The 20,500-nt window shown below is 42.2% G+C and overlaps 1 pseudogene; it reads right to left on the reverse strand.

Moving 5' to 3' along the window:
- Nucleotides 1–5,320: 5,320 nt before the first annotated feature.
- Nucleotides 5,321–8,397, reverse strand: LOC122212014 (annotated as a pseudogene).
- Nucleotides 8,398–20,500: the final 12,103 nt, after the last annotated feature.

A 20,500-nucleotide genomic window follows, 5' to 3' on the forward strand; every position in this document is an offset into this window, starting at 1 on the left:
AATACATTTAGACTGACATAGAAGCACTCGCGTACTTGCCCGTCCGCGTCCCTCGCGGGAACTTAGGTGCCTCTTAGCGTGGGCGGGCAGGTATAAACCCCCTGCTTAGATCAAAATAAATTTTGACCGCCTTAAGCCGTATGAGGATCACCGCGGAAATCGGGTTAGAGCCCACTCGAATCCCGTAGCTTATGCCGTGGGACTACACATAGGGTAAGTCAGGCGCGTGCCCCTGACTCCCAACAATCATTCCAGTCGATTTAACAGACAGACACACAGACACACATCACATCAAAATACGGGTAACAATTGGCATGCCTAGATGGTTTTTTTTTTTTTTTTTTTTAGACGCCTAGAGATATTTCTTAGCACTCTGGAAGTTCATAGAGAAAATGAAAGTATTTCGTTCGCAGGCGCGTTGGGCGTAAGCAGCCCACAGAAAAGAATCCTGATGGGCCAAAAAGGCCCCCCGATGGACCAGGAAGGTCCCCTGATGGACCAAGAAGGTCCCCAGATGGGCCAAGAAGGCCCTCCAGATGGGCCAAGAAGGCCCCCAGATGTCAGTGGACGTCTCCAACTGACCCCGGCCGGGTGCCCTATAGCGCGTCCGCCAGGGTCACACCAGCTTCCAGACAGAACCGGTTCTCCAGAGAAGAAACACAGATCAGAGAGAAAAGGAAGAACGTTAGAGCCGGCTTACTTACCGATTGGAATCAAATATGACCCGTTGACCAGAAGTCTGGTGGGCTCGGGGGAGGTCTCGGTGGAACCTCCAAATGTAATGCCCAAAGTTCTAAAACCTCCCACAAAAGACCACCAGAGTCGTAAGTCAAAGCCAAGCGGCAAGGGTCGTTTATTGCAGGTTCGAACCTGGTCCTCTGCGCACTCGTCGCCGGTGACGCAAGAGGCCACGATTAGGGTTGGTATAGCGTTTTTATAGACAGAGACAAATAGCACAGGGGAGGTTTTTACTTGTGGCGGGAGGAAGAAAGGGGGAAGGGGGTAGGTGAGGAATGTGCTAAGCAAGCAGGTTTACAGAAGCGAGAAATGCCAGTTAGTTTGTATACAATCACTTATTTCATTACATATCAGACTACATTTAGGAAGTTTTACAGCCCATTCTACTACACAGCGGGTTACAATCAGGAAAGGTCTCACAATGCTTGTAAAACAGACTTCTCAGCAATTGTATTTCTTATCAAAGATCCATAATAAGCAGAAAAGAGAACCTAGCTTTAAACTAAGTCAGGGCTGTCATTTGAATTCAAAGCTGTTCCTTTCACTCCCTCATGATAATGGATTCAAGAAGTGATTTTGATCATGCAGCTTTTCAAAATCTTGAGTCTTTGGAATGAGTTTTTTTCTCTCTATGTTACAATGAAAACTTTCCCCACAACTATTTTCCTCCTTACATTAGCCTGAGATTATATCCATTTACTGGTCAACGAAGAATTAACAAGACACATAGCCCAAACACATTATCCAGATGATATAAAGCACCAAGAAATATTGAAGAGCCTGTAAACACTCTAGGACACCATAAAGTAGTTCAGCATGTCTAGCAGAGGCCAGTTCATGATAAGACAACTACGGAACATTCTAGCAGGAATACTAAGAAGAGAATCTGGGAACACCATTCCAGAACACTCTATTAACTCCGTGTGTTACAAATTCTCATAATTTCTTATTACAAGTAATGGGAGATTTGCACTAGGATCTTTTGTGTGAACTTCATGATTATTAGCATATGGCTTATTCTAAAGAAAATTGTGTAAGATTCTCATTTCATCAAATATGATTACAACTAATGCTTTCTTAAGCTTAAAAAAATTTATGTTGGTATCTCCATAATTTTTAGGAATAATTCTATGCCTGAACCAAATTATTCAATCATTCAGAAATACTCATTGAGCTCCTATCACTTGCAAGCCCTGTCTTAGATACTGGGGATCCATTAGAAGTCGGGTGCATATGTAACACCCTAAGATCTTAGTTCCTCTTCCCTAACCATCCTCTTTCTTTTTCTTTTCTTTTCTTTATCTTCCCCATAGTGAGAACACTCAGGATGTACTCTGGGAAATTTTCATGTATAAAGTTTCTCTGTCTTTTGCGTACAGGTTTCTTCCTCATCCTTGCCTCTCTGGTGTTGCAAATAGATTTTAATTGTTTCAAGCTTGATTCCCAGATGTTACTGTCCAGGACAAAAAAAGAGGATCTCTTTCCCCTGATCAACTGTAAGAATCTGTCTTCTAGTGACTTGGTCACCTAGAGCCAGTGCCTGGCTCTGAACCATCACTCTGAATGAAGAAAACTGACATCTCTCTGATGATTTAGCTGAACTCAATGTTACCTGTCCATCCTTCAACCTGTCACATTGGCAAGGGTGCTTTCTCCTAATTGACTCGAGGAGATCGTAGCCAGGGCTGTGAATGAGGATAGTGTCAACCAACAAAAAACCACATGGTGGCCATGTGAGGGTAACAAAGTGGACAAGAACAAAGAGAAGAAGTAACTAGTCTAATTCAAATGAGAAGACAGAAGTCCTGTGATTTGCCCCCATCCTGTATTTTTCATCTTTGCCACCTCTTCCATCTCAACTTAATTTTCCAGAAGGTCCACACAAGCAGCAGTGAGAGCCTGCACTTGGTCCCTCTGGATGTTCTCCTGCCCTGAGCCCTTTCTTTAAGCCCTTAAGAAATTAGAACTTGTGCCTTTTCTCAAGTTGAATCGAAATAAGCTGCTACACTAGGGAAGCAGATAGAAACAACAATGAAAACCATAATCAAATAGGAAAGCAAAACTTTTTTTTTTTTTTTTCAACGTTTTTTATTTATTTTTTGGGACAGAGAGAGACAGAGCATGAACGGGGGAGGGGCAGAGAGAGAGGGAGACACAGAATCGGAAACAGGCTCCAGGCTCCGAGCCATCAGCCCAGAGCCTGACGCGGGGCTCGAACTCACGGACTGCGAGATCGTGACCTGGCTGAAGTCGGACGCTTAACCGACTGCGCCACCCAGGCGCCCCAGGAAAGCAAAACTTTTAAGCTCCAAATACAGTGATGATCTTCTCTTCCCCAGCTACTTTCCACTCAAAATGTCCCTTCTGCATGATCAGGGCTTGAGAATGATTTGTGCAGGTAGTTAAAACACTAGAGTAACTGAAGTCCAACCATGGACATCTGCACTAGCACTGCCATTGAAACAATCAGTCACAAAGATCCATCTTCAATATCTACGGAGGCTGTCTGTGCTAATGGACACACCTAGTGACATTGATTTGTAACCCCCAGACCCACCAGCTCACTGCTACTCATAATGAATGGCAGGGCGAGTGTTCTGATATGTGTCACCCATCGCATGTGTCCTGTGAGGCTGAACAAGTTGCTGCTCTGCATTTCCATGGTAATTCCCACACTGTAAACACGTGTCCTTTTCATAGTCTATTTGGTGCCACATTTTCTGCATTTACATGCACTTTCCTGGCGACTTCGGTGTTTCAAAAGGCCCTGAAGCCCAGAGTTGCAGGGCTGACTGGTGTTCCTAAGCACAAGAAGGTGAGATGAGCCTCACTGACAAAACTCCTGTGCAGGTACGTCCTGCTCAGGCTCGCGATGCAGACTCCTGTGCCTTTGAGTTCAGTGGTAATGAATCAACAATGCGGTAAATCCAGGAAAAGGAAAAGGAAATTCCTGATGTCTATGTGGAGCTGACTCAGAAAGCGCTAGAGTAACATCTAGAATGCTATGATGATGCCACAAAAAAGGGGGTAAAGAGCTAAATACAAGGATTCAGAAGATGATGATTTCTAGTTTGTTTGTTTCTAAAAGCATCGTGGGCAGCATAGTTGTGAGGTTGAAAGATGAAGACACTGGCGATGACAGTAACCAGGCCTGGAAATGTCACACACTTCTGAGCTTGTATTTCACTATAGGGAAATAGAGCATACAATATTATTTGGGGAAAAAACATATATATATATATATATATATATATATATATATATATATGGTCTTAAAACAAAAAGACACATGAAACAAGGCTATGTGTGTATCAGTGGACAAGTGTTGTGAGCAGAGGTTTCAAAGATCGGAAGCCTGTATTTCCCCCAGGAGCAACGGCTCATGTGGCTGACTCCGTGTCCTCAGGGACTGTGATACAGCAGCCACGAATGTGAGGATGCTCTGTATGCCCTCTCCCTGCCAGACTCCCGTTCATTCCTGAGCACAACACTCTTACAGGCTTTTCGGGACCCACTTGTTTCCCTCCAGGGACGCACTCACACTGCTACCTCTCAGGCACCACATTTATGCACCTGTGAATCCCCTGCTGGTTTTGCTAAAATGCAAATTGTGATGCAGTGAACCTCAGTTGAGGCCAAGCCCCTATATTGCCAACAAGCCCCAGGGTGACATCTCTGCTGCTGTCCTGAGGGCCTCAAACAACCAGGACCTGCATCTGCCCTCCTCCTTTTATCCACAATAGGTCCACTCCAACAGGTGTCTGTGTTTAAATAATAGAAATATCCACAGACAAAATTGTATTCTCCTCAGAGGCTCGGGGATGTTACCAAGGAACCATAACAGTATCAAGTCTCCAGACAAAGTGAAAAGACTTTTAACAAGAAGAACATCAAACGTCTCAACTACAAACACGTAGTCGTACTACGTCGTGCGTTTGTTGTACTACAAACACGACAGGAGGCGAAAGAAGAAAAAACTATGAAATTGGCATCAATTCAACACAGACTTTTATTGAGGACATATTCCATGCAGGTGAGACTCTTGTCAAGGATGCAAATATTAAAAAGACACGGGCTTTGCACTCAAGAGACCTAGGAATTGGAAGGGAAAAAGGATGTAAATGTGGGGCAAAAAGGATGGGAAGTGAGGCGCAGATTACTCACAGTGCAGGTTAAAGTGGCGGAAATTCACACCAGGCAGAGACCGCTTCCTCTTGTGGATCAGGGAAGGGTCCCTGGAGGAAGTGACACAGATGCCTGTGACCCATGGAGGTACTCAGACTTCATTTTACTCTGAGATAAATTAGAGATTTAAGCCCCAGCATCAGGTCAGAACAAGAAATCCTGCTAAATTACACTTAACTCATCTTGACAACCCATCATCGAGCAGAGAGAAAAGACAAAAGTTGCACACAGAGACTTGCAAATCCATCACCACTGAGCTGGGTTTAAGTATGTCCTGACTCCTGGGCTGCCGGGATCTTGCTTTAAAGGGAGGCCAGTGAACCGATGTCTCCAGTGTGTTTTCCTGGGAAGATCAAATTGGAAATTGCTCTGCAGCGGGTGTAGGTGAGGACAGCAGGGAGAGGGGCACGGGGAGGAAGAGGGCTGAGGACAGAGAGGAAGGTAAGGAGACGCATGGGAAAGAGCAGGAAGGTGGTTCCAGAATTACCGATGCTTCCAGAGCCAGAACACAAGACCTGCCAGAAGCACCAGGGGCACGATCACCACCAGGAAGACCAAGCCCACCGAGTGGTGCTGCTCTGTGGGTTTGGTGCAGACGGTGTCAATTCCCATCCACCCCGGGTTGACCTGCACCTACCTGGTCCTTTTTGCTCCTGTCACCCTCTGCCTCACCAACCACCCTTCCTCCTTCTCGTTTCCCATCCCTGCTCAGAGGTGGACACTTCACCAAACACTCTGCTTCCTCCCACGTCTGTAGGATCCTCACCTTCAGCTCTCCATTTCTTGCGTTATTAATTATATGTCCTTTATGATCTGCAGTCCCGAGAATCCCAAATGTTTCATCTCACTCTCCTGCTCTGCTTCAGGACCACCCACCCCCTTTCCCAGCTGGACCCCTACCCTTTCTCACCCCAGTAGAGGACCACGTCCTGGCCTCCTAGACTGCTGTGTCTCACTCGGCAAGACAGGCCAGCTGCCTCTCTGGCTTCCACGTCCAAGGACGTCTGAAGATACCATGTCCCGTCAGCATGGGGCAAGAGGTCGCCTCGCCAGGTGCCCTGTTGTTCCTGGTCACCCCGCATCCACGTCACCCACACTGGCTTTGGGTAGAAGCCAGAGACGTGGCACACAAGGAGCAGACGGCCAGGCCCCGGACTGGAGCCAGTGGACAGCCAAGCCTCTGGCCTCACTGCAGAGACAGGACAGGCATTCTCAGACTGAGAGGGTACGTCTTCACATCACATTAGAAATACACATCTTTCCACCTCTAGGAACCTGTCACCATCATCCCCTGACTCTCTTGGCCCCTACTCCACCAAATTTGAGAATATGGTGCAAATTTATGATAATGCTTGGAGAGAGGGAGCAGGACTGACCTTGTCGCTGAAGGTCTGCCTACCCAAGAGGAAATGGGGGCAGATGTCATTAATATTTGCTTGTATTCATAAGTTGACCACATGGTACTGATTGAATAGTTTGGAGACCTGCTGAGCTCTCCTTCCTTCCTCCCTTTGGAGATGGCCACCATGACGTGTTCTGGAAGCTCACAAGATCTGACCCTTTATACGCAATCTGCATGAAGCCTGTTGATGCTCCTCCAAAGTGAGAATCGCAGCCTCCTGCCAGCTGTACCTGAAAGGGATCTGGGAAGAGAGAATGTGAGTTACAGGAAATGGAGAGGGAAAGAGATGAAAGGAGATGAGTGGAAGCAAAGGACAGAGGAAGCAGAGGAGAAGTTGAGGGCATAGGACAGAATGGAACAAAGTTTGGTTTGAGTGGAGACTCAGACAGAGGGGAAGTGGTGGTCGCTGGAGGCAGAAGAAAGGTAAATTACTGAGAAAGGAGCACATGCTGGAGGAGAAACAGGAAGGATGTGGGCAGAGAACAAGGAATGGCTCCACAGGGGAGCTGTGATAAAATCGTCAAGGGTGAGGGGAAGGCAGTGGGCAGAGGGAACACGTAGACAGACAAATGTCTCTGATGGGACTGAATGGGGAGAAAAGCACATTTCAAGGATCAGTCACAGAGTGAGGAAGAGGAGAGTCTCTGGCTGGAGGCCAGGGAATGGGGTGGTCATGGGAGACTCTGGTGAGAGACAGGAGAACACAGCCTGGTGTCAAGGAGAGGAGGGGAAATAGCAGAAGGCGTGAAGATTTCAAGTTCGGGGTCTGGCTTCTGCCTCCTGAACACAGGGGTGTGATTCTGTTTTATGATGGGGAGTCGAGAGGTTCAGCAGCCAGGGGAGGCTCTTTCCTGGAGGAAGAAGGAATTCATGGTGACACACACAGGCCACCTCCATCCCACGTGTCCTGAGGGACCCGAGCTCACATTCAAGCTTCCATTGACTGGCATGCTCCTGAAATATCAGAGGAAATCTCGTGGAGAATGTGTGAAATGACTTTTCTTGTTCCATTAGCTCCTCATTGCTGAAGTTGCCCCTGGACCACGGCCACAGAAAAATGAAAGCGCCCGTCTTGCTGGCCCAGCCACGAGTCTGCAGTTCATCCAGCCAAGCCGAGCCCTGATTCTGTGTCCAGGAATGGTTGCAAAAGGATGTTGCCAGGATGGTTCGAAAAGAGATTGGCTCTTGGAAGTCTGTGCCAGAAGAACAGATAGACATTGGGAAGGAGAGAGAATGCCAAAGAAAGTTGCCAGGGAGGGGCCCGAAAATCTAGAGGACAGGGAGCCGTAATTCTCTCAGGAGACATGTGCTGTCCCGGAGCCCCAAGCTTCATCCCCATCCTTCAGAAATGGGATCACGGATGTTCAGGAACAAACAAGGCTGACATCCCTCACTCCCCAGGAATGTGCTTGGGAACCCACACCACAAGTGCACACACGCACACACACACAGAGATAAATGCACATATGTACACACACACACTCAGAGTTGCATGTGTATGCACAAACATAGACACGTATACAAAGAGCCGTACAGACACACACAGAGACATGCAAACAGGCACCTATATGCACATGCTCATACCTGCTAACACTTGCATGCAGACGCACAAGCACAGGTACACACATCACAAACATGTGTACCCATGCAGACACACATGTGCACACACGCAAACACACATGACTCACATGAGCACACACAGGTATGCATATGTAAGCGTGCATGCTTGTGCTCCCACAGGGCGTGCCCATCGTCAGTGTCACCACCTGGGACAAGAACCGTGAGCAACACCAGTTGCAACAACAGCATCTTATGTGCAGATGTTCTTTCTTTCTCTCCGAAAGTGGGTCTTTGGCGTCTTTTCTCACAAACCTCCCCACACGCAGCCCCTCTCTTCTGACTTCCTTCTCAACACACACGCCTGGCCTGAGTCTCCCCGACAATGCAAATGGACTCCACCCTCAACCCTGGACACCTACTCAGACTCTCCCTTCCCCTCCGGGTCTGACCCTACTCTCCCGCTTCCAGCTTCTCCCTGTCATCAGCCTCCATTCTGTTTCCCGAGGTCCTAACTCAGGTGCTGGGGACCAAGTCTCGTGTGGCATGGAAAAGGGACCCTACCTCTCGTGCCTTTTCTCCTCATCCAGACAGTAACCCATGAAAACACACAGTTCCCCAGCACCCACCCTGGAGTCTGCTGTCACCCTGTCCCTCATGCCCTTGGGACACTCCCCATGGACATCCTTCATGTCTCACCCCATGCTAGCTCATTCACATCTCTACTTCTCACTGCTTGTGCTAAAAAACAAAATCAACCAGATGAATTTGAAGGTCACCGTCCCCTAATTGGGAAGGTAGGGGTCTAATCATGAAAATGACCTCACCTCTTAGGGGATGGAGAGGATCCATGTGAGAGAGGACCTCACTGTGATGAACAGAGAATTCCTCACTGACGGGGGAAGACTTATATTTCTGGGGGAGGTTGGACTGCACTTAGGTTAGGTTAAACAAGTTTTGGGGAGTTGGCCTGCCCAAGGCACCATTTTGAGTCCATGGGTTTCTTTTAACACTTACTCTATTTGCTTTTCCAAATTTCGCCATGATTGCCTGTATAACAGTATCAACAACCACCAGTTCACCATTATTTTAGGGGAGAATCAGTTGCCATCAGAGAGACCACAGGACATTGAAACATCTGAAGAATACCCCCTCAGTCAGACTTGCATTAATGTGTATTCACTCACCAAACAGTCACTTAACAGCTTCCTGGATCCAAGCACCTTGCTACATTCATGAAACTATAGTGTTCATGGGGTGCCTGTGGGCTTATGTGGTTGAGCATCTGACTTTGGCTCAGGTCATGATCTTACAGTTTGTGGATTCAAGCCCTGCATCAGGCTCTGTGTGATAGCTCAGAGCCTGAAACCTGCTTCAGATTCTGTGTCTCACTCTGTCTCTCTGGCCCTCCTCTCCTCATGCTTTGTCTCTGTCAAAGATCTCTCTCGCTTACTCTGTCTCTCTCTCAAAAATAAATAAACATTAAATTAAAAAAAATAAGGTAAGAAAATACAGTGTTCATCATGCAATCACTTTATTCAAGGAGCTTTTAGTCTCTTTGGGAAGAAAAACACATAAACCATGAACTATTCATTTTGGTGTGCTGAGTTAGTGTTCCTTTGGTTGTTTTTTTTTTTTTTTTTTTTAATTTCCAGTATAGTTAACATACAGTGTTATATTAAGTGTACAATATAGTGATTCAGCACTTCTATACATTACCCAGTGCTTATCAATATATGGGTAATTCTAATCCCCTTCACCTACTCCACCCATTGCCTACCCACCTCCCCTCTGGTAGCCGGCAGTGAGAGCTAAGCTTCCCTATAGCTAAGAGTCTGGGGGGGGGGGGGGGTGCGGTTGTTTGTGTCTCTTATTTGTTTGCTCATTTGCTTTGTTTCTTAAATTCCACCTATGAGTGAAATCAAATGGTATTATGTCTTTCTCTGACGAATTTCAGTGACCATCATACTCTCTCGATCCATCCATGTGGTTGCATGGCAAGATTTCAGTCCTTTTTATGGCTAGTCATATCCCATTGCATGAACAGACATCTTATTTGTCCATTCATCTATCCGTGGACACTTGGGCAGCTACCACATCTTGGTTATTGTAAATAATGCTGCAATAATCATGTGGGTGCATGTATCTTTTCAAAATGCTGTTTTCATAAATACCCAGCAGTAGAATTAATGGATCATATGGTAATTCTGTTTTTAAGTTTTTGAGGAACCCCCATGCTCTTTTCCACAGTGGCAGCACCATTGGCATTCCCACCAACAGTGTTCAGGACCTCCTTTTTCTCCACATCTTCTCCAACACTTATTTCTTGTGTGTTTGGATTTAGCCACTCTGACTGGCGTGAGGTGGCAGCTCATTGTGGTTTTGATTTGCATTTCCCTGATGATCAGTGATGTGGAGCATCTTTCCAGTATCTGTTAGCCATCTGAATGCCTTTTTCAGAGAAATTTATATTCATGTCTTTTGATTAGTTGTCCTTTTGCTGTTAAGTTGTACAAGTTCTTTATATAATATGGATACTAATCCTTTATCAGATATGTTATTTGTTAATATCTACTCCCATTCCATAGGCTGCCTTTTAGTTTTGTTGATTGTTTCCTTTGCTGTGTAGAAGCTTTTTATCTTGATGTAGTGTCAATAGCTTCTTTTTCCTTTTGTTTCCCTTGTTTCCAGAGACATATCTAGAAATAAGTTTCTGTGTCCGATGTCAGAGACATTACTGCCTGGGATCTCCTAGGATGTGTATGATTTCAGGTCTTACATTCAAGTCCAATCCACTTTGAGTTCTTTTTTGTGTATGGTGTAAGAAAGTTGTCTAGTTTCTGTCTTTTACATGTAGCTGTCCCATTTTCCCAACACCATTTGTTGAAGAGACTTTCTTTTTCCCATTGCATATTCTTGCTTTCTTTATCAAAGATTAATTGACCATAAGATTGTTGGTTTATTTCTGGGCTTTCTAGTCTCTTCCATTGATCTCTGTGTCTACTTTTGTCCCAATACCATACTGTTTTGATTACAGCTTTGTAGGATAACTTGATATCTGGAATCGTGATACCTCCAGCTTTGTTTTTTTTTTTTTTCCTTTTTCTCTCATGATTGCTTTGGCCATACAGAATCTTTGGTGGTGGCATAAAATTTTATGATTGCTTGTTTTAGTTTTGTGAAAAATGCTATTGGTATTTTGAGAGGTATTGCACTAAATCTGTAGATCACTTTGGGTAATATATCCATGTTCCCAATATTTGTTTTTACATTTCTTTGTGTTACCTTCAATTGTTTCATCAATGTGTTATAGTTTTCAGAGTACAGGTCTTTCACCTCTTTGGCTAAGTGTATTTCTAGATATGTTATTATTTTTGGTGCAACTGTAAATGGGATGGTTTGCTTAATTTCTCTTTCTGCTGCTTCATTATCTTTGTATAGAAATGCAAAGGACTTCTCCATACTGATTTTGTATCCTGTGACCTTACTGAATTCATGTATTGGTTCTTGTTGTTTTGGGGGAGGCGTCTTTAGGGTTTCTGTATATATAGTATTGTGTCATCTGCAAATCGTGAATATTTTTCTTCTTGGCCCATTTGGATGCCTTTTAGTCTTTCTCTTGTATGATTGCTGTGGCTGACACTTCCACTATTATGTTGAATGAAAGTGGTGACAGTGGTTAGTGGACATCCTTATCTTCTTCCTGACTTTAGGGGAAATGCTCTCAATTTTTCACCATTAAGTATGATGTTAGCTGTGGGTCTGTTACATACGATCGTTATTATGTTGAGTTATGTTACATCTACATCTATGTTGTTGAAGGATTTTATCATCAATAGATGTTGTACTGTGTCAGATGCTTTTTCTGCATTTATTGAAATGATCATACAGTTTTTATCCTTTCTCATGATGTTATATATCGTGCTGATTCATTAGTGAATACTGAATGACACTTGTACAGCAAGAATAAATTTCACGTGATCATGAGGAATGAATTTTTAATATATTGTTGGATTTGGTTTGCTAATATTTTGTGATGGATTTTGGGTCTTTGTTCATCAGAAGTGTTGGCCTGTAGTTCTCTCTTTTTGTAGTGTCTTTAACTGCTTTTGGTATCAGGGTAATGCTGGCCTCATGGAATGAATTTGGAAGCTTTCCTTCCTCTCCTATTTTGTGGAATAGTTGAGAAGAATAGATATTATTTCTTCTTTAAATTTTTGGTAGAATTTTCCTGTGAAACTGCTGTTCCTGGACTTTTGTTTGTTCAGAATTTTCTCTCTACTGATTTAATTTCATTGCTGGTAACTGGTCTGCTCAAATTTTCTATTTATTCCCACTTCATTTGGGGGGATTGTGTGTTTCTAGGAATCTATCCATTATTTATAGGTTGTCCAGTTGGAGGCCTATAATTTTTCATAAAATTCTCTTAAAATCCTTTGTATTTCAGTGGTGTCACTTATTGTTTCCCGTCTTCATTTCTGATCTTGTGTATTTGACTGCTCTATCGCTTGCTCTTTTTTTTTTAACGTATCTGGCTAAATATTTATCAACTTTCAATATTTTAAAGAACCACCTCCTGGCTTCGTTGATCTGTTCTTCTGTTGAGTTTTTTTTTTTTTTTTATTCTATATCGTGTATTCCTGTTCTAATCTTTATTTTTCCTTCTACTGATTTTTTGTTTTATTTGTTCTTCTTTTTCTATCTCCTTTAGTTGTATGATTAGGTTGTTCATTTGATATTTATCTTGCTTCTTTAGAGTGATCTGTATTGCTATGAACTTTCCTCTTAAAACTGCCTTTGCTGTATCCCCAAATCTTGGGCCATTGTGTTTTCATTTTCCTTTGTCTCCATGTATTTTTTAAATTTCCTCTCTGATTTCTTGTTTGACCCATTCATTCTTCAGTAGCCTGTTATTTAACCTCCATGTATTTTATGCTCTTTCCAGATTTTTTTTCTTGAGGTTCATGTGTAGTTTCATATTCTTTTTTGTCAGAAAAACATGCTTAGTATGACTTTGATCTTTTCTAATTTATTGAGACTTCTTTTGTTGTGTAATATGTGATTTATTCTGGAAAATTTCATGTGTACTTGAAGCATTGTGTATTCTGTTGTTTTTGGATGGAATTTTCTGAATATATCATTTAGATCTATCAGATCCAATGTGTCATTCAAAGCCATTGCTTCTTTGTTGAATTTCTGCTTGGATGGTCTGTCCATCATTGTCAGTGGGGTGTTAAAGTCTACTACTATTATTGTATTGCTATGGATTACTTCCTTTATTTTTGTTACTAGCTGCTTTATGTATTTGGGTGCCTCCATGTAGGGTGCAGAAATATTTACAATTGTTATATTTCTTGTTGGATTGTTCCCTTTAGTGGTATATAGTGTCTCTCTTCGTCACTCGGTACAGTTTTTATTTTAAAGACTATTCTGTGTGATACAAGTATTGCTACCCTGGCTTTCATTTCGCATCCATTTGCTAGATAAATTCTTCTCCATCCCTTCACTTTGAATCTGCATGTGTCTTTACATCTGAAATGAGTCTTTTGAAAGCAGCATAGAGATAGGACTTGCCTTTTTATCTATGTCATCACACTGTCTTTTGATTAGAGCATGTAATCCACTTACATTGAATATATTTACTGATAGGTATGTATTTCTTGCCATTTCATTACTTGTTTTATGGCTGTTTTGGTATTCTCTGTTTCTTTACCCTTTTTGCTCTTTTCTTCATGATCAGATGGGTTCTTTAGTGATATACTCAGATTGCCTTCCCTTTATTTTTTGAGTCTATTCCTAATTTTTGATTTGTGGTTTTCATTCAGTTTCTACATAATATCATCTGTATATAGCAGTGAATATTAACTTATTGCAAAGTGACCCACGTTTTAGGTATATGGTGTCATACTTTATGTGTTTTTATTTTGTGAATCCCCTGATTTTTATGGATATCCTTATTTTTACTGCTTCTGTGCTTACTTCACCTTTGGTCTTTCCTCTCCTTTTTACTCACGGTCCCCTTTAATATTTCTTGTACTGATGGTTTTGTGGTCATTAATTCCTTTAACTTTTGTTTGTCTGAAAAACTCTTCATCTCTATTTCTATCCTGAATGATAGCCTTGCTGGGTAGAATATTCTCATTTATAGTTCTTGTTCTTTCAGCACTTTGAAGAAATCATGGCACTCCCTTCTGGCCTGCAAAGTTTCTGCTGAAAAATCAGCTGATAGCTTATGGGTTTCCCTTGTATGCAACTGTCTTCTTTTCACTTGCTGGTTTTAAAATTCTCTTTTATCATGATGCTTTGTCATTTTCATTACTACATGTCTTGATGTGAACCTCCTTGGGTTGATTTTGTGGAGGCTCTCTCAGCCTTCTGATTCTTGATTTCTGTTTTCTTCACCAGATTTGGGAAGTTTTCTGCTATTATTTCTTCAAATAAAAGTTTTGCCCCTTTTTCTCTCTCATCTCCTTCTATGATTTCAATAATTCCGATGTTATTATGCTTAATGGTATCTCTGAGTTCCATAAGTATGTTTCGTTTTCTTTTTTCCTCTCTTCTGTTAAGCTTGATTGCTTTTCATTACCCTGTCCTCCAGGTTGCTGATTCATTCCTCTGCTTCCTATAGTCTACCCTTCATTCCATCCATGTATTTTTAATTTCATGTATTGAACTTTTCTTCTCTGATTGGTTCTTTTTTTATGTTTTCTCTCTCTTTGTTGAGGGTCTCATTGAAGTCCTCCTCTATTATCTCAAGTCAAGTGAGTATATGACAATTACTTTAAATTGTCTATCAGGGAGGAGTTAAGATGTAAAAATGGTGGGGGGACTTTGAGCTTGCCTCATTCCTTGAACACAGCTAGATGAATATCAAATCACTTTTGAGTACACAAGGAATTGATCTGGGGACTGAGAGAGCAAAATTGCAGAAGTGGAGGTAGAAAAGTGGCCACATCATGAAAGGTAAAAACTGCAAAGAGTTGATCTGGGGACAAAAGAACTGTGGGTGTTGCAAAGGGAGGGAGCCTTAATCGTGGAGAGAGGAGAGAGCTGAGAGAGAGTGTGAAGGACAGAGAGAGAGAAAGTTGAAGGTGCCCGTAGGGAATTTCACAGTAAGAACCCTTCCCCAAAACCATCGACTGGAAAAAGAAGAGGGGTTGACCATCGCAAATTTTGATAAGAGTGGAGTGTAGAGTCTAAAGTTTTGGAGGTCCACACCATCTCCAGTGTCCTGCCTGGTGGGTTTGGTGGTGCCCCAGTGAGTAAAGAAGGCAAAGAAACCAGAAATGGTCAGCATAGTCTGAGTATCCCCTTGGTTATAAACAGCTCCCCTGCTTGGAGTGCCTTTAAGAGAAGTGGCACAGTATCTCTGGGGAGAAAAACCTGGTGGGCACCAATGTGCTGCCCTATTTACTGGCATAGGAGCACAGACCCCACCTAAGGGTAGCAAACCTTGGTGCCAGATTTTGGCTGAGCTTTACCATAAATCCTGAAATGCTGCACAGTCATGCAACTGATCTCTGGGACAAACTGTCAAACAGCAAAAGCACAACAGACTCTCTTCCACAAGATTACCACAAGTCCACAATGTCTAAACATTGGAGTTTTAAAACTCAGCTGTGTGTCTTATATAAAACACGGGATGGGACACCTTGGTGGCTCAGTTGGTTAAGCATCTGACTTCAGCTCTGGTCATGATCTCATGGTTGCTGTGTTCAAGCCCAGCATCAGGCTCTCTACTGTCAGCATGGTGCCTGCTTCAGATCCTCTGTGACCCCTCTCACTGACCCTCTCCACTGTCTTTCTCTCTGCCTATCAAAAATAAATAAACATTTATTTAAAAAAAAAAGTGTGCTGCCTGGTGGACAGACAGCTCTGACACAGGCAGCGTGAAGGCAGGCATCTGGAAGAAGCGAGGGACACAAGAGTGGTGATTATTTGCACTTTTGTGAAGGCTTCCCAAAGAGTGGCAGGCACCAACTTCTCATTCTAGAGATGAGAGTGGTGCCATTCACCCCCCTTCTGCACTGTTTAACCTCAATAAGCAAAAAAGTGCCACCCAGTAGAGGCTGGAGCCTCTTACACCAAGCTCCACCCTCCTGTATGGAGCAGGTGCATTCTCCACTAGGGTAAGTTCGCCTGAGAACCAGCACAGATGACCTGTTCCCAGAAGCCTCTCACATACCAAGTCTGCTGATCATAGAGTGCTGCGAAGCATCTGCTCTAGAGGAAATTGAATCTAGCTTCCTTTTTATTTATTTATTTATTTATTTATTTCTCTTATTTTTGAATAAGCCCTCTTTTATTTTTTTATGAATATAATTCATTGTCAAATTGGCTTACATACGACACCCAGGGCTCATCCCAAGCCCAGCAATTAATTTTATGACTATTATTCTAAATTCACTTTATTATTCTAAATTCTAAATTTAGAATTTATATAATAAATAAATAAAGAATATTTAATAAATATAGTTTTTATATTTATATTTATATATAATAAATATAGTTTTTATAAATATATATATAATAAATATATATAATATATTATAATATAATATATATAATATATAATATAATTATAATAATATAATATAATATAATATAATATAATATAATAAATATATATATAATAAATATAGTTTTTATAAATATATTTAATAAATATAGTTCTAATAAATAAAGAATATTCTAAATTCACTATATTATTTAAATCCTTTTTAATCAGTTCATTAGCTGTTGTTATTCCCTGGAGATTCTTCTGAGGGGAATTCTTCCGTTTGGTCATTTTGGATAGTCCCTGGAGTGGTGAGGACCTGCAGGGCACTTCCCCCGTGCTGTGGTGTATAACTGGAGTTGGTGGGCGGGGCCGCAGTCTGACCTGATGTCTGCCCCCAGCCCACCGCTGGGGCCACAGTCAGACTGGTGTGTGCCTTCTCTTCCCCTCTCCTAGGGGCGGGATTCACTGTGGGGTGGCGTGGCCCGTCTGGGCTACTTGCACCCTGCCAGGCTTGTGGTGCTGGGGATCTGGCGTATTAGCTGGGGTGGGTAGGCGAGGTGCACGGGGGCAGGAGGGGCAGGCTTAGCTTGCTTCTCCTTAGGTGATTCACTTCAGGAGGGGCCCTGTGGCAGCAGGAGGGAGTCAGACCCGCTGCCGGAGGGGTGGCTCCGCGGAAGCACAGAGTTGGGTGTTTGCGCGGAGCGAGCAAGTTCCCTGGCAGGAACTGGTTCCCTTTGGGATTTTGGCTGGGGGATGGGCGGGGGAGATGGCGCTGGCGAGCGCCTGTGTTCCCCACCAAACTGAGCTCTGTCATCCAGGGGCTCAGCAGCTCTCCCTCCCTTTGTCCTCCAGCCTTCCCGCTTTCCGAGGAGAGCTGTTAGCTTATGACCTCCCAGATGCTAAGTCGCGCTTGCTGTGGGAACACACTCCATCCGGCCAGGGCTCATCCCAACAAGTGCCCTCCTCAATGCCCATCACCCACTTTCCCCTCTCCCCCACCCCCCCATCCACCCTCAGTTTGTTCTCTGTATTTAAGAGTCTCTTGTAGTTTGCCTCCCTCCCTCTCTGTTTGTAACTATTTTTTCCCCTTTCCTCTCCCATGGTCTTCTGTTAAGTTTCTCCAGTTCCACATATGAGTGAAAACATATGATATATGTCCTTCTCTGCCTGACTTATTTCACTCAGCATAATACCTTCCAGTTTATCCACGTTGCTACAAATGGCAGGATTTCATTCTTTCTCATTGCCAAGTAGTATTCCATTGTATATATAAACCACATCTCTTTATCCATTCGTCAATTGATGGACATTTAGGTTCTTTCCATAACTTGGTTATTGTTGAAAGTGCTGCTGTAAACATTGGGATACGAGTGCCCCTATGCATCAGCACTCCTGTATCCCTTGGGTAAATTCCTAGCAGGATAAATTCCTATTGCTGGGCCATAGAGTAGTTCTATTTTCATTTTTTTGAGGAACCTCCACACTGTTTTCCAGAGCAGCTGCACCAGTTTGCATTCCCACCAAGAGTGCAAGAGGGTTCCTGTTTCTCCACATCCTCTCCAGCATCTATAGTCTCCTGACTTGTTCATTTTAGCCACTCTGACCAGTGTGAGGTGGTATCTCAGTGAGAATTTGATTTGTATTTCCCTGATGAAGAGTGACGTTGAGCATCATTTCATGTGCCTGTTGGCCATCTGGATGTGTTCTTTGGAAAAGTGTCTAGTCATGTCTTTGGTGCATTTCTTTGTGTCTTCTTCAATTTCCTTCATAAGCTTTCTATAGTTTTCAGCATACAGATCTTTTACATCTTTGGTTAGGTTTATTCATAGGTATTTTATGGCTGTTGGTGCAATTGTTGTAAATGGGATCAGTTTATTTCTCTTTCTGTTGCTCATTATTGGTGTATAAAAATGCAGCCAATTTCTGTACATTGATTTTGTATGCTGTGACTTTGCTGAATTCATGTATCAGGTTCTAGGAGTATTTTTGTGGAGGCTTTCAGGTTTTCCATGTACAGTATCATGTCATTTGCAAAGAGTGAAAGTTTGACTTCTTTGCCAATTCTGATGCCTTTTATTTCATTTTGTGTCTGACTGCTGATGCTAGCTAGGACTTCCAACACTAGGTTAAACAACAGTGGTGAGAGTGGACATCCTTGTCGTGTTCCTGATCTCCGGGAGAAAGCTCTGTTCTTCCCCATTGAGGATGATATTAGCTGTGGGCTTTTCATATATGGCTTTTTAAAGTATTTTTTAAGTATTTTTTAAGATATTTAAGTATGTTCCTTCTATCCCAACTTTCTTAAAGGTTTTTATTAAGAAAGATGTTTTGTCAAATGTTTTTCTACATCTATTGACAGGATCATATGGTTCTTATCCCTTCTTTTATTAATGTGATGTATTAATTTGCAAATATTGATTTGCAAATATTGAACCAGCCCTGTAGCCCAGGAATGAATCCCACTTGATCATGGTGAATAATTCTTTTTACATGCGGTTGAATTCAATTTGCTAGTATCTTGTTGAGAATTTTTGCATCCATGTTTATCTTTTAAAAATCATTCTTTTAAAAACCAGACACCCATAGAATCCAGCTTCCCTTTTTATTATTATTAATTATTATCATCATTATTATTATTTGGATCTGGCTTATTTAGCAAGCAGACCAAAACACATGTAGAGTCTCATTTCCTTTCATATTTTATTTTTGGAATTTTTCTTAATACAGCCATTACTCACAGAAGCAGAAATACTATATTCTTCATTAACAAAAAAAAACAGTGACCCCGACTAAATGACAAGATGGAGGAATTCACCCCAAAAGAAAGAACAGGAAGAAGTTACAGCTGAGTATTAAATCAATACAGATACAAGTAAGTCGTTGGAACAAGAATTTAAAACAATAATCATAAAAATTCTGCCTGGGCTTGAGAAATTATAGATGACACCAGAGAGTCCCTTACTGCAGAGATAAAAGAACTAAAATCTATTTAGGAGGAAATTTTTAAATGCTATAACTGAGATGTGAAGCTAAAAGGATGCAATGACAATGAGGATAGATGATGCAGAGGAAGAAATAAGCAAAATAGAAGATAAAATTATGGGAAATAATGAAGCTGAAAGAAAGTGGGAAATAAAGGTATAATATCACAAATGTATACTTAGAGATCTCAGGAACTCCTTAAAGCATAATAACATTCATATCATAAGAGTCCCAGAAGATGAGAAAAAAAATGAGCACAAGGTTTATTTGACCAAATTATAGCTGAAAAATTCCCTAATCTAGTGGAGGAAATAGACATTAAAATTCAAGAAGTACAGGGAATTCCCATTAAATTCAACAAACCTGGTCATCACCAAGACATAGTCAAACTTACAGAATACACAGATAATAAAAGAATCCTAAAAGAAGCAAGAGAAAAAAAACTCCTTAACCTATAAGGAAAAGAGAGTAGGTTTGTAGCAGATCTGTACACACAAATGTGGTGGGCCAGAAGAGAGTGGCAGGATATATTCAACGTGCTGAATCAGAAAAATACGCAGCCAAGAATACTTTATCTAGCAAGGCTGTGGTTCAGAATAGAAGGAGACATAAAGAGTTTCCCAGACAAACAAAGACTCAAAGATTCATGATCACTAAACCAGCCCTGCTAGAAATATTAAAGGAGACACTTAGAGTGGGGTGAAAGAGCAAGCAACAAAGACTAGAAAGGAACAGAGAACATCATCAGAAACACCAACTTTATAGATAACACAATGGCACTAAATTCATACCTATCAATAATTACTATGAATGTAAATAGAATAATGTTCCAATCAAAAGACATAGGTTATCAGAATGGATACAAAACAAGACCTATTTATACGCTGCCTATAAGAGACTCATTTAAGACCTAAAGACACCTGCAGATTTGTCACAGACTTTGAGTCTGGAGTTCTCTCTTGTCCAGCAGGAGAGCGGATACAGATTTGAATATGAGAGAGGCTAATGTCCAGGAGGAGAAAAGAGCCCCAAGTAAGGGTCCTTGCTCCATAGTTAGTAGGATCAGAAGACTTACATACATCATGGATGTGCAGAAAGAGACAATAAAACACTGATCATTAACTCGTGTGTGAGAG

Source organism: Panthera leo, chromosome F3, assembly GCF_018350215.1.
Source record: "Panthera leo isolate Ple1 chromosome F3, P.leo_Ple1_pat1.1, whole genome shotgun sequence".
Lineage (NCBI taxonomy): Eukaryota > Metazoa > Chordata > Mammalia > Carnivora > Felidae > Panthera > Panthera leo.